Source organism: Pan paniscus, chromosome 3 (genome assembly GCF_029289425.2).
Source record: "Pan paniscus chromosome 3, NHGRI_mPanPan1-v2.0_pri, whole genome shotgun sequence".
Classification (NCBI taxonomy): Eukaryota; Metazoa; Chordata; class Mammalia; order Primates; family Hominidae; genus Pan; species Pan paniscus.
In genome coordinates, this window is record NC_073252.2 from 114,277,245 (window position 1) to 114,291,103 (window position 13,859).

The window sequence follows — 13,859 nt, forward strand, 5'->3', positions numbered from 1 at the left end:
CATACTTATTTTTAAAACAAATCCTAGTTGACTGATGCAGATGACCTCTTTTTAAATTAAATGACACATCTCAGGTAAACAAGACTCATAAGACATATTACTGTTGTCCTAATGCAATTCTGAATTATATAAAATCCACACACAGAAGCTAGGTAACCATGAAGGGATTAGGTGATTTACATTTCAAAATAATTGTTTCAGGGGTTGAGAGTAGGCAAAATAAAAGATGGCTGGGACCATTATTGCAAGTTTCACCAAGTTTATCCGAAATATGGATGTGATGTGCTTAGTTAAGAGGACAGTAATGTATAAACACCTACTGTGGAGCTTAAGCATAACACATGTAGGGTTAAGTGAACATATGGTGCCTTAAGACTTAAGCAGAAGTATTATGGCGTGCAGATAAGATTAAATAGTAAAGGCTCGTTCAGAGTTTTACAGATTCTGAATGTCAATCTAGGGAAAGTTTTAACAAGTAGTTACCCAAGTTATAAGATGAAGTGAGGGCTTTAGAATTTTAGTAAGTAAGAAACTGGAGAATGATTTATAAGGAATAGAGAATGAAAAAAATACCAGTCAGGTATGCATCTGTTAGAGAAATAAGTTATAAAAGGAAGGAAGGAAGGTAGGAAAGAAGGAAGGCAGGCAGGAAGGAAGGAAGGAAATCAGGAAGGAAGGAAGGAAGGAGAATTAAATTATTGGGACAATAAGCAGAAATTTTTCACTACATACAATCAAAAAATGAAGGAAGAAAGCCTACAAGGAATGAAGCATAAGTATAAATTAACAAAAATAATAACATTAATAATTTACTGTATGGATTAGTTATTATAATATGTTACATGATTTAGTTCTGAAAAGATAATGTACTTGAAGAAACGGAATTCTATAAATAAAAAGTGATTTTGAAAAGGATTATAAACTATTGTAACTTAGAAGGAACAAGTTCACAGGGCATATGAATGAAAATATTTCAGAAAGTATAAATAATATAAAAGTTCTAACAACTTTTGATTCTGTAACAAATTTTATATCATTACAGTGACAAATATTACTATGAGTGGGATTCTCATTTTTCCCTATGAAGTAGGTGAACTGTGGAAAATAGCTTTTCAACTGAAGTTAAAATATCTTGAAGAAAATTCCAGCTCTGTAATTTAATGGCTTGATTACTTTCATGTAATCATAAAATTATATTTGCCTCACTTCTTTGTATATCTATGATAATAATATTCATTTTTGGTGATAATCCAATGAGATGATGCATATGAAAATGCTTTTATAGCCAAGTTATGAAAAGTACTAGACACTATAATTATTATTATTGACATTATTTTTCACTCTGCTTAACTTTTTAAAATATGTATTGTAAAAGTTAGAGAAATGTAGATGACAAATATTAACCAAAACCAGAAAAAAAATTGTAGCTTAAATGCTACTTGAGAGTAGATATGCAGTACTGTAAAGCCTGGTAATTGACATATTAAAATCTCTTAAGATGTTTTATTTATTTGCCAACAGATACGTGGATCTAAGCTTTATTTATGCATTAATCTAAAATAATTCACTTGATTTTTAAAGGAATTAGCTCTTGAGATTGCATGCATTGTGAAATTAGAGTGATTAAAATTATTTATATATTATGGAAAGGATATTAGGGTTATATATTTTAAATGTATAACCATATTTTATTAAAGTACCTATTTCACTGCTACCTCTTTTATGTAATATTTGATTCAGGTTTTGGAATACTAATTTGATACACTATTTGCTGTGCTCTGAATGTTTTGGTTCTCCCAAAATTCATATTTGATATCTAATCCTCAGTGGAATAGTGTTAAGAGGTGAGGCCTTTGGGAGGTGATCAGGTCATGAGGTAGGTGGGATAAGTGCCTTATAAAAGAGGCCCACCCAAGGGAACTTGTTTGCCCCTTCTACCATGTGAAGATACAGCAAGAAGGTACCATCTGTGAGGAAGAGAGTGAGCCTTCACCAGACATTGAATCTGCTGGCACCTTGACCTTTGCCTTTCCAGCCTCCAGAACTGTGAACAATTAATCTCTGCAGTTTATAAATTATCCAATCCAAGGTATTTTGTTAAAGCAGCCTGAATAATCTAAGAAAGAAATTGCTACCAGAAGTGAGGCTGATGCTGGAACAAATACCTAAAAATATGGAAGGGACTTTGAAACTGGGTAATGGATAGACTTTGGAAGTACATGCTAGGAAAAAGCCCACATTGCCATAAATGGGGGAGCATTAGGAGTAATTCTGGTGAGGGCTCAGAAGAAGAGAAGTTAGAGAGAAAGCCTCAGTCTTCTTAGATGTTTTCTAAGATAGCGTGAATACAATGTTGATAGAAATATGGACAGTATTTCCATTCTGATGAAGCTCAGATAAAAAGGAAGGAGCAAGTTATTGAAAACTGGAGGAAAGGTAATCCTTGTTATAAAGTGGCAAAGAACTAGGCTGAATTGTGTTCGTGTCCTAGTGTTTTGTGGAAGGTGAAACTTGTGAGAGATGAAATGGGATATTTGACAACAGAATTTCTAAGCAAAATGTTGAAGGTGCAGCTTGGCTTCACTTGACTACTTATAATAAAATACCAGACGAGAGAAAAAAATGTAAACATGAAATTGATAAAAAGGAAGCAGAATTGAAGGATTTGGAAAAACCACAGTCTCCCCATGTTGCAAAGAATGAGAAAGGCTGTTTACAAGATTACACCAAGGGCATGGACAAGCAGTCCTTCCTATGGATGAAGACAGCTAGGTGCTATTCATCAAGACAATGGAGGAATGACCTCAAACTCATTTTGGAGAGCATCAGGTCTGTCACTTCTATCATAGGTCTAGAATTCCAAGGCCTGGGGGACAGAAAAATATCATGAGAGACCTGAGGCTCCTACTGGCCTCCACACTCTCCTCCCTTTCCTGTACCACCACAAATCTCTGCTCCCTGCTTTCTGGCACACCAATATTCAACTGTCCCACGTGTGGTTCCAGTGGTCCCAGGCACAGCGGTGACACGAAGTCTATGGCTCTCCTTGGCTGGAGTTTAACACAGGTGGGGGTCTTGAGGGTAGACCTGTTCCCAAACCTCCACTAGACATTTCCCTAGTGGGAGTTCTCTAAAGTGGCCCTGCCCCTGTGGCAGCTCTCTGCCTGGGCCCTGAGGCTGTCTGGGACATTTTTTGAAATCTAAGTGGAGGCAGCCATGCACCCACAGCTCTGCACTCTGTGCACTAGTGGAGATGGCATGGTGCAGTTGCCACCAACGTTTACTGCCTGCAGCCTGTAGAAGAGTGGCTCTGAATAGAGTGTTTTCTAATTAGCTTTATCCATTCATTACTTTTTCCTAGTTTTAGTTACACACTCTAATTCATTTATAGAAATTTTGACCTGATGTAGTTCCTAGTTCCTGAATTTAAAGTTCAATGGTCACCAGCACTTTCTTAGGATTTGTAAAGAAACATCAGCAGATCATAATGTTCACTTTGTTATCCTCTGGGTAGAGACTGAGAAGGGAGAAGCAAATACAAATTTATGTATTCTGTTTTCCAGAGCTGGGCTGTTGTATCTTAATTTTGGGCCCTATTCTTTGATGAGACATCATTATATAATGTCTAAGCTATCTGCCTTGGCTTTGAGTTTCTTTCTATTGAAAATAATTTCTGGGGTCATTTCCTCATACTTGGGCATTTGATATTTTATCTTTTTTCTGTTATATTCTGTCATTTGTCATTTGTTAAAGTTTCCAACAATATCAAAGTTATCTTCTTTAGACTTGGGCTTTTTCTTTTAGATTTCAAGACCTTTTTTGGGAGGCTTATTAAATCTAAATTGAGTTTGGGTCTGAATATTTAACTTCTTAATATAAACTGTGGGTGTGTTGTTTGATAGTCCTTCTAAATTAGATTTCTTCATCTTGGATATTGCTTTCATTTTAGAGAATATTTTTTAGAGCACAAATTCATCCTCTTATTAATTTAATTGGAATGCCTATATAATTGCATTCTATCCTTGTGGAAGTGTGAAAAATTGATACAAGTGTATTGCTAAAGTCACAGAACAGACTCACTGAGAAAATTGAAATAAATGAATCTCATGGTTTATCGAATTTATTTCAAACACACCGTAAGAATCAAGGGGAAAGAGAAGAAGGTAGGGTTACACACTTAGGATAGCGTGCAAGCAGAGTAGAATGACCAAGCTACCTGAGTCTTGTTTTATGCAATGTACATATATCCTATCTCTTTCTGCTTCATCAGGTTTTCCTACTGACGGCAGGGATACAAGAACCAGAGTTAAGGTATAAAAAAAGGAAGTCAGCAGATAGAGGGGCCTGTAACCATAACACTCTTGTTCTTTTGAAGACATTCAGGAAGGTGCATGCCTGTAGCTGAGCCTTACGAATTGGCCAGATAAACAGTTACGGGTACTATATGGCAGAGGACAAACGAATGAAGATGGGCATCACTAATGGGTGGCTGGTTAAAAACTCCGTGAATATTGAATGACTCATGTGGCTTGCATATTTACTGTATCATGAATATTTAATGTTTTATGTGCATAATTTGGGGTATCAAAGTTCCTCATATACTTAATGAATATCCCTATGACTTCTTAGTCCTTCCATCCTTCTTTTTTATGTTGACAACTAAAATTTATTTCATAATTTATGTGTAACTTTTCTCACAAGCTACTTGTCTGTATAGTTAGATTCATCCAACTGTCTTATGTTTTGTTTCTTTTTTGTTTCATATATATGTTCTAGTTATTTTTAATGATAGAATTGAATACTATTAAATGTTTACTGGATACATTTCACTACAACCTGCAGACTCTGCTCTTCTATTTCTATGTATCTATACAATGACAATCCCTACATAAGCCATCAATAGCAGTATTAGTCATAATAACCCAGAAGGGGAAAGAACCTGAAGGTCTGTGAAAAACAGAATGGATAAATTGCAGTGAAAACAAATGCATCATGGTTACTTTCAACCACCACGTTAAACTGCACAAACATAATGTTGAATGGATGAAACCACTAAACAAAATTAAAATTTGTGATTCAGTTTATATAAATGTCAGAAAGAGGAAAATCTAATTTACGGCACAGTGAGTTTGGCTAGTGTTTACTTTTGTAGGGGATTAGTGTCTAGAAGGAGGGAAACAAAGGGATATCTGGAATTCTGTGAATATTCTTTTTCTTGATCTGGGTATTGGCTTTGTGAGTATTTGGTTTGTAAGGAAAAAAAGACTACACACTTTTTTTACAGTTCTGATATTGCCTATATAATAAAATAAAATGCAAAATAAGCATAATAAACAACATATGAAATATAATTAGTATGATTTTATTTCAAGAAAATATAGAGGGAAAAGACTGGAAGAAGACTGAACAAAACAAAAATTGACAAATGGTATCTAATTACACTAAAGCCTTTCTGCAGAGCAAAAGAAACTATCAATGAAGTAAACACGCAACATACAGGATGGGAGAATATATTTCCAAACTATAGATTTTACAAAGGTTCAATATGCAGCATCCATAAGGAATTTAAACCAATTTACAAGAAAAAAAAACATTAAAAAGTGGGCAAATGAAAGCAACAGACACTTTTCAAAAGAAGACATACATGTGGCCAACAGGCATATGAAAAAACGCTCAATATTAATAATTGTTAGAGGAATGCAAATCTAAACCACAGTAAGATGCCATCTCACACCATTTAGAATGGTTATTACTGAAAAGTCAAAACAAACAAACAAACAGATGTTAGTGAGACTGCAGAGAAAGGTAACATTTATACAATATTGGTGGGAGTATAAATTAGCTCAACCATTGTGGAAGGCAATGTGGTGATTCCTCAAAGAGCTAAAAACAGAACTACCATTCAAGCCAGCTATCCAATTACTGGGTAATACCCAGTAAGGAATATCAATTACCCTCTCATAGAATATCAATTATTCTATCATAGAGAAACATGCATGTGTGTGCTCACTGCATCACTGTTCACAATAGCAAAGACATGGAATCAACATAAATGCCCATAAATGGCAGACTGATCAAAGAAAATGTGGTACATATACACCATTGAATACTATGAATCCATAATAACAAACAAGATCATGTCTTTTGCAAGAACATGCATGGAGCTAGAGGACATTATCCTTAGCAAAGTAACACGGGAACAGGAAACCAAATACTGCATATTCTCATTTGTAAGTAGGAGCTCAAAGATGAAACACATCGACACATAGAGGGCAACAACAAACACTGGGGCCTACCAGGTTGGAGGGTGGGAGTGGGAGAGAAGCAGAAAGAATAGCTATTGAGTACTAGGCTTGGTATCTGGGTAATTAAATGATCTGTACAACAGACTCCCATGACACAATTTTACCTATATAAAATCCAGCATATGTACCCTTGAACCTAAAATAAAAGTTTAAAAATAAATAAAATAAAATAAAATAAAGATAAAGTTAGAGGTTGAAAGGCCACAATTTTTTCAAATAATAAGGGCTCACTATTCAGATTATTAGCACTCTGGGAAATAAGGCCAGTAGGCATTTCAAAATTAAAATTTGAGGAAAAATGTTTGAAGTTTAATAAAAGATGTCACTGGAAAAAAATTTTCATATCAAAAAATAAAAATTTACCTATGATACTTAATGGTTAAAATGCAGAAAAACACAATACTTACTTCCATAAATGATGCAAATATTCCCTACAAATTGAAAACTTTACAATGATAATAAATATTAGATATGAGTAGAATCAAATTTCCAAAAATATTTTGTAAAGAACAAAGAATTATACATACCATTATGTCTTTTAAGATTTTGTTAATATTTGTAATAATTTAGCAAATTTGTCTTATTATAAGCTAATCACACACATATACAAGTCAATTTTAGCCACTTCTTTTTTACCAGCAGCAGAGAGATATTAGATCATAGCCACACTCACACGTAATTGAAGCTTGGAATTATACCCTTTTTTAAAAAATTTATTTCATGCTGAGAAGTACGGACAAAAAGAAAATGCTAATTTTTTAAAACAAGTAGAGAATAGTTCCTTGGGAATAACCTTCTGTCTCTGCCTCTCCCATATTTTATTTAATAAAGCAGTGGTTTATAAGATGTTATTATATATACTGCAAGAAAAAAGTTGTTGCATAGTCAAATGCCTTAAATATTGGTTTATTCAAAAGTAAATACTTTGCTTACTGTATAAGTTACCATCATGTGTAACATGGTGACTTAATTTTCCAAAAGGAAATTGATATATATAACGATTCCCCAAAACTGTTTTATTGGTGAGGTAGAGTCACTAAGATTGACAAACTTTGTATTTCCTATTGAAGTCAATAGACATTATTTTATAATGTAAAAAGATTAGAAATCCCTAGTAATTGGAGAAATCTCATTTTAAATGCATAAAAAAAGAGTGATAAAATGAGCAGGGTAGAGCTCAGGTAGTGTAAGAGATCAAAATGAACAATAGTAAAGAACTACAGGCAATAAGGTATTTATGTTGTTCCAATAAAATACTGAATGTATATTTAACCATCTACCATCCTTGTTGAATGCCAGGGATGGTGTTTTTGTCAAGATAAATTTGAAAAAAAAAATCTTGGAAAATCGGGTTTTGTAACTGATAGTAAGATGAAAGACTTCTTGAAGTATCTTCAGGTTTGGATCCTTTGTACTGGAATTCTTAGAGAGTTTGAAAAGAAAATGTAAAAGATTACCTCACATTTTTTCTTAGAATGTTGCAAGGACATGGGTGAAGCTGGAAGCCATTATCCTCAGCAAACTAAAGCAGGAACAGAAAACCAAACACTGCATGTTCTCACTTATAAGTGGGAGCTGAACAATGAGAACGCATGGACACAGGGAGGGTAACAACACACTGGGGCCTGTCGAGGGATGGCAGGTGATGGTGGGGGGAGCATTAGGGAAAATAGCTTATGCATGCTGGGGTTAATAGCTAGGTGATGGGTTGACAGGTGCAGCAAACCACCATGGCACAGGTTTACCTATGTAACAAATCTGCACATCCTGCACATGTAACCCAGAACTTAAAACAATAATAATAATAATTTTTTAAAAATTGTCTGGGATACTTTTTGGTATTAGCCCCAGTGTTATAACCTCATCACTCTCTGAGCTCTTTCACACAATTTATTTAATTCACAACTTCTAAGAAAATATAATACGTTAGTCTGACTTCTTGGACTCAGAATTGTACACTATAAACATTATAAGTCCATAGGTAATAGCTATTTTTAATACTTTCCTCAAAAATGACTAGTTTAAATAAATGAAAGCATTATTCCTCATAATTGTCAACAAGAGAAGCATTATTTGTTAAGGTTCTAATGTGATTTTTAAAATTGGTTGAATAGACTTTAATTAGTTTGCTTATTATTGTAATAATCATTCAATATACTATTGCATATATTCTTTGACATGCTCAAATTTTCACTATAATTATGGTTGATTAGACTAATTCATATCTGTTGTATTATAAATAAACACATTTAGGAAATTCAGATTTTGTTAATTTACTGTAAAGAATAATATCAAGATAACTAAGTGACACTGGTAGAATTACTTTTTTGCATCACAAAGAAGTATTTAATTAACATAATTAATTCTAATTATTAGTATTGGTGTAAACATTTACACATGTGGTTTTATTTCACCTGTGTTCTATATATTTATACAGCTGTGTTAGTCTTATTGAGTCGATAAATATTCAAATATTGATGGCATGGGATTTGAAGATGGTTAGCCAATCTCTACTTGTTACAACTAACAATCAGATGGGGGAGTAGGAACAGGAAAATTAATTCACCTGAATAAATAATTATAAAATAAGGTAAGATATAGTAATGGAGAAGAATGATTCAAAGCCAGGCACTGTCTCTTATTATTTGCAGAACTTTAATATTATGAAAGTTACCCTTATTTTACTTTATACTGTGGACGATGCCTGGTATATATAAAGCTCCAGGAGACAATGTTAGCCATTATTGATACCATATTGAAGCTAAATAATACTATGGGTGTTCAGTGAAACATTTGGTTATCAGAAAAGGTATTGGGAGCAGATAGTGAATGCAGAATAAGAATTGGTGGGTGAAGCATGAACTGTCAGTGTGAGAAAAATGCATTTAATTATGGAAGGAATGGGGTAATTTGAGATTTTTGTTTGCTTTTATGTAATTTCAAATAAGGAAAGTGTTTGTGTCGGGTTTAAGTTTTAAGAATTTAAATTGGATGCTGGTTTTCATGGATTAGAGAAGAAAGACAGAAAATATGAAATGACCACACACTGCAATTTCTGAATTAGATTAGGTGAAAAGCTATGTATCTGATGATAATGAAGAAAAAGAGGATAGCTGGAGAAATATTGTGAAAAGAAAAATTTACTACATGAGGTTGGACCTCTGCAAATAAAAAAACCTTAAATTAATCTTCTCAGAGAAGAAAAAAACTATGTAAATTATAACATTCTTACTGAAGCAGATCTACCTATTGTAAAAGTATTTGTATGCTACAGATATGAGCAATGCCCATCAAGAGGAGCCTAGGACACAGCCAAGACTGCAATTGTGGGTAGCTTCTACCTACTTTCATTTCATTACATTTTTAGGCTATAGATTATGCTCAATTTTTAAGCCAAAAATTATGAAATATTCTCATTGAGTACAGGAATATTATATTATGTTAAGCATCTCTAAAGATTCTAAAGAATTTGGCTAATTTCGATTGAGCTTTCAATAATGGGCATGCTTTTTAAAAAAATCTAATATTCAAATTGGACATTTAATTGAATGTCAAGACAGATGCACTGAACTTTCTAATAAGTTGGCTCTTGATTTCAAATTTATCATCTTTTTTCTCTTAAATATTCTTCTCTGTATAAGCAAAGATTACCTTTGTTGTAATTATATTTAAAAAATCAGTGAAAGCAGCAATTTAAAAAAAATAATAAAATAAAAAGTCTAGGTTTGTTTGGTTTGGTTGGTTTTTTGCCCTTGGCATCTGTCTTCACATGAGTCACATATTTTTGATTCTTTTCATCATTTAATAGTAAATAAACATGGATATCTGGATATTGTATGAAACAAGGACAAAACTACAATGCAGAGTTCAAAAGTATCCTCAGAATTATATTTTCACTTTATCCTGTTTGTCTCTTATTCTGATATCCTGCTTACTTAGTTACCATTTCTAGAAATCCATATATTCATTTATGGAGATGGGAACATATCTCATTTCCTATTGTACTGTCAGAGCCTACCACACTCATTTACTATTATATTGTCAGAGTCTACCACAGTACTTTATATGTGGTAAAAGTCCAATAAATATTGGATAAATATAATCATAATTAGTTAATAAGGGAAAACAGTTGCCAAGAGAACATTATTTACTTTCTATTTCAAACGACAGGTAGTATAAAGAAAATTAAAATGAGATTCATCTAGAGTGTGTTACAGGTAAAAGCTGTTCAATTAATTAAGAACTTTAGTAACTTACAGTTTATGGTGCTATGACAATTTCTGGTATCTAGAAGAATAGACTCATCTGTTTTTATCATTGAAACGAACAAACACAAAAATAAAAACGAAGAATGTATAGCTATCTTGCCCCCCGTTCTCTTTAAGTGTGAATATGCTGAGATCAATAATGACTGAGATTAGTCGCTTCTGTATTTTATTTTTGAATACTTAGTTTAATTTTGTTTTAAAATTAATAAATCACAAAATTAAAATGAACAAGTTCATTTAACTGTCTTCCCAGGTAGTTATTATTATTATTATTATTATTACGTTTTAGTTATATGTTTAAAAGAGGAGATATTTAATATGTCAGCCTAACTGGAAAAATGTGTCTTTGGCATAGGTGATTTTCAGAACAAAAGCTCATCTTTACAAGAGCTTTGTCCTCTGCTTTGATCTTAAAAAACAGAACCTGGGTGGAGAGTGACAGAGCAGAAATATCAGATCTGTCACTGAGAAACCAATTTTCTGAGAAAGACTGGAATCGATGTAAAAATGCAATCCGTTTTCAAAGATGGAGCCAGAGCAATCGTATTTTTCTTAAGAAGTAGAGTTCTGCTTCTCTCTAGTCTCTGCTTTCACTAATAGAAAATAGCCAAGTTCACAGCAGGCATACAGTTGAACATGTAAGTTATACTGATGACACAACTCATCTTTAATTGCTTACTGAAATAACAACATCTTCTGAGTTTCCTAGAGATTTATGTATGGCACCAAGAAGCAAATACTTTAATCCAACAGATGAATTATCCACTCACTGGTGAAATTTGACTAATTCCTCTATAGGTTGGGAAAAGAACAGTTTGGAAGGGCTTTCTATAAGTATAACACTTCAGTAGATGCCAGCACACAGGGCAGTTTGGTTAAGGTTTGTTTCCAAGCTCCCTCTGACTTTTTCACAGAGAACTGTTCAATTTCGTTGTTTTTCCTTTTGAAGAGTTTGTGAACTTCTTTAAAGACAAACTGTGCCTCCCACATCACCAGTGGATTCCTGACAAACTGCAGTTAAACAGGCAGATAGCACTGGGACTGTCTGAACCCTTTATTTTTTTTCAGCCTCTCTAAGGAATCAAATTTATCCTTGCAATTCAGCTTTATCATTTGGCACCAACCGATTTCATACAGACAGACATGCTGAATTTCTCTCAGACGTATTGCAAGTTCCAAAGCATTATGAAAAGGAGTTAAGACACTTGATTTGTCATGACTTGTTATAAAGGACACAACTCAGGAACAGTCAAATGGGAGAGATGCACAGGGCAAGGTATGTGGGAAGGGGCATAGAGCTTTCATGCCCTCTCAGGGCATGCCACCCTTCCAGAACCTTCATGTGCTCACCAACCTAGAAACTTCTATTTTTAAATGCCCTGAATATATATGCCATACAAATGACTGAAAACAACAACAACAACAAATCAACTCCATGGCGGTCACCACGTTAGATCTGTTGAAATGCTACAACGGGCCAGGCATGGTGGCTCAGGCCTGTAATATCAGCACTTTGGGAGGCCGAGGCGGGCGGATCACCTGACGTCAGGTGTTCCAGATCAGTCTGTTAAACATCGGGAATCCCTGTCTCCACTAAAAATACAAAAATTAGCCAGGCGTGGTGGCGCGCTCCTGCAGTCCCAGCTACTCATGAGGCTGAGGCAGGAGAATCATTTAAACGCAGGTGGCAGAAGTTGCAGTCAGCTGAAATCATGCCACCGAACTGCAGCCTGGGCGACAGAGCAAGACTCTGTCTCAGTACATGCATACATACACACATACATAAATACATACATACATACATACTACAACTTTATTAGTTAAAATGATAATAAGTTAGTTACACAGAATAAAAGAAGCATCTTAGTGATCCGCCTTTTGGAAACAGAAAACCCAGTTTTCTGGGGGAAATAAAGCATTCTGTATGAAGGTTTATTAAAGCATTTAGTTGACAGATTGCTTCTAGAACCTTTGTTCTTGTTTGTGAGAAACATTTATAAGCCTATGCTTCTAAAATCTATAAACTGATATTCTCATTCACAATTAAAATGAGCAAGACAGATTGGTTTTAGCACACAATAGCATTTTTATGGACTCTCATTTTTTTCATGGGCCACTTAGCTGTAAAGAATCCATGCAAATAGCAATTAGACCTTTCCTGGTTTATGCATATACACATAATGGTTATTCAAGTAACACAGAAATATTTCAAGCAGTTTTCTATATAAGACATGGATATTTAAAACCGTATGTTTGAAAGGTTAATTAAATGGATTTGAAATAAAATACAAGATAATTCAGAATGGTGAATTTCTGTATTTTTCAGGTCAGTACCTCCACATACTGTAGCAAACAAGTCAAAAACCTGTTGAATTTTCTGTTACCATCTTACAGTGTTTTAAATCTATACTGTTATGTTCAATATTTTTTCTTAAGAAAAAAGATGAAGATTATATTTAACTATAGTGCAAGTATAAAAACTGTAGTATCAGCATTGATACAGTACTAGTATCTTATTTAATGACCTTACTTAATTTTTTCCTATTGTTCCATTGCTATAAGTGACAAAAATCTGGTCCTGGATCCAAGGCAAGATTTTAACTTGCATTGAGTTGTTATATTTCTTTAATCTCCTGTAATCTGGAACAATTCCTTGGATTTTTGTTGTCTTTGATGTCCTTGATATTTGTGGGATGTTCATCTATTTACATATTTGTATGATGTTTCTTTATGATTAAATTCAAGTTAAACATTTTTGGCAGGGTTACCAGATGAAATATTTCATCCTTCTCTGAGCATAATGATAGGAAGCACATGATTTCTATTTGTCCCATTACTGATGAGGTTAACTTGTTTTGCTGAGTTCAGGTAGTGTGTGACTTCTGCTCTTTGATATTACTATCTTTCCATTTCTAATTAATAAGTAACTTGGGCAAGTACTATCTTGAAGTTATGACCAAGACCCATGATTTATTTTAACAGTGTGACGAAGTATCAACATAAATTTCTGGGAGGATTATGGCCATTATACAATTAACTAAAGAGACATTAAGACTCACGTTGAGTAGAGGTAAAGAGCTGTGCAGTGAAGGATCTTCAGTGACAGGAGTGAAGGCAGAGCATGTTCACAGATGCAGAGCAGTTGGAATATTTCTTGAAGAAAGGTGAGTTTTTTCTTCTGTTACTCCCTTTTCTGTAAAATAGATGGCAGAGTATCAGCTTGATGCAAGAGGCAAGGAGATGTTAGAGGTTTGATGAGAGAAAACGTTCATATTGGAAGTATTTG

General features: G+C 33.9%; 1 pseudogene; it reads right to left on the reverse strand.

Annotated features, from left to right (window-relative positions):
- Positions 1-11,125: 11,125 nt before the first annotated feature.
- The window catches only part of LOC117974273 (tetratricopeptide repeat protein 39C-like), a 40,701-nt pseudogene continuing 37,967 nt past the window's right edge, over positions 11,126-13,859 (reverse strand).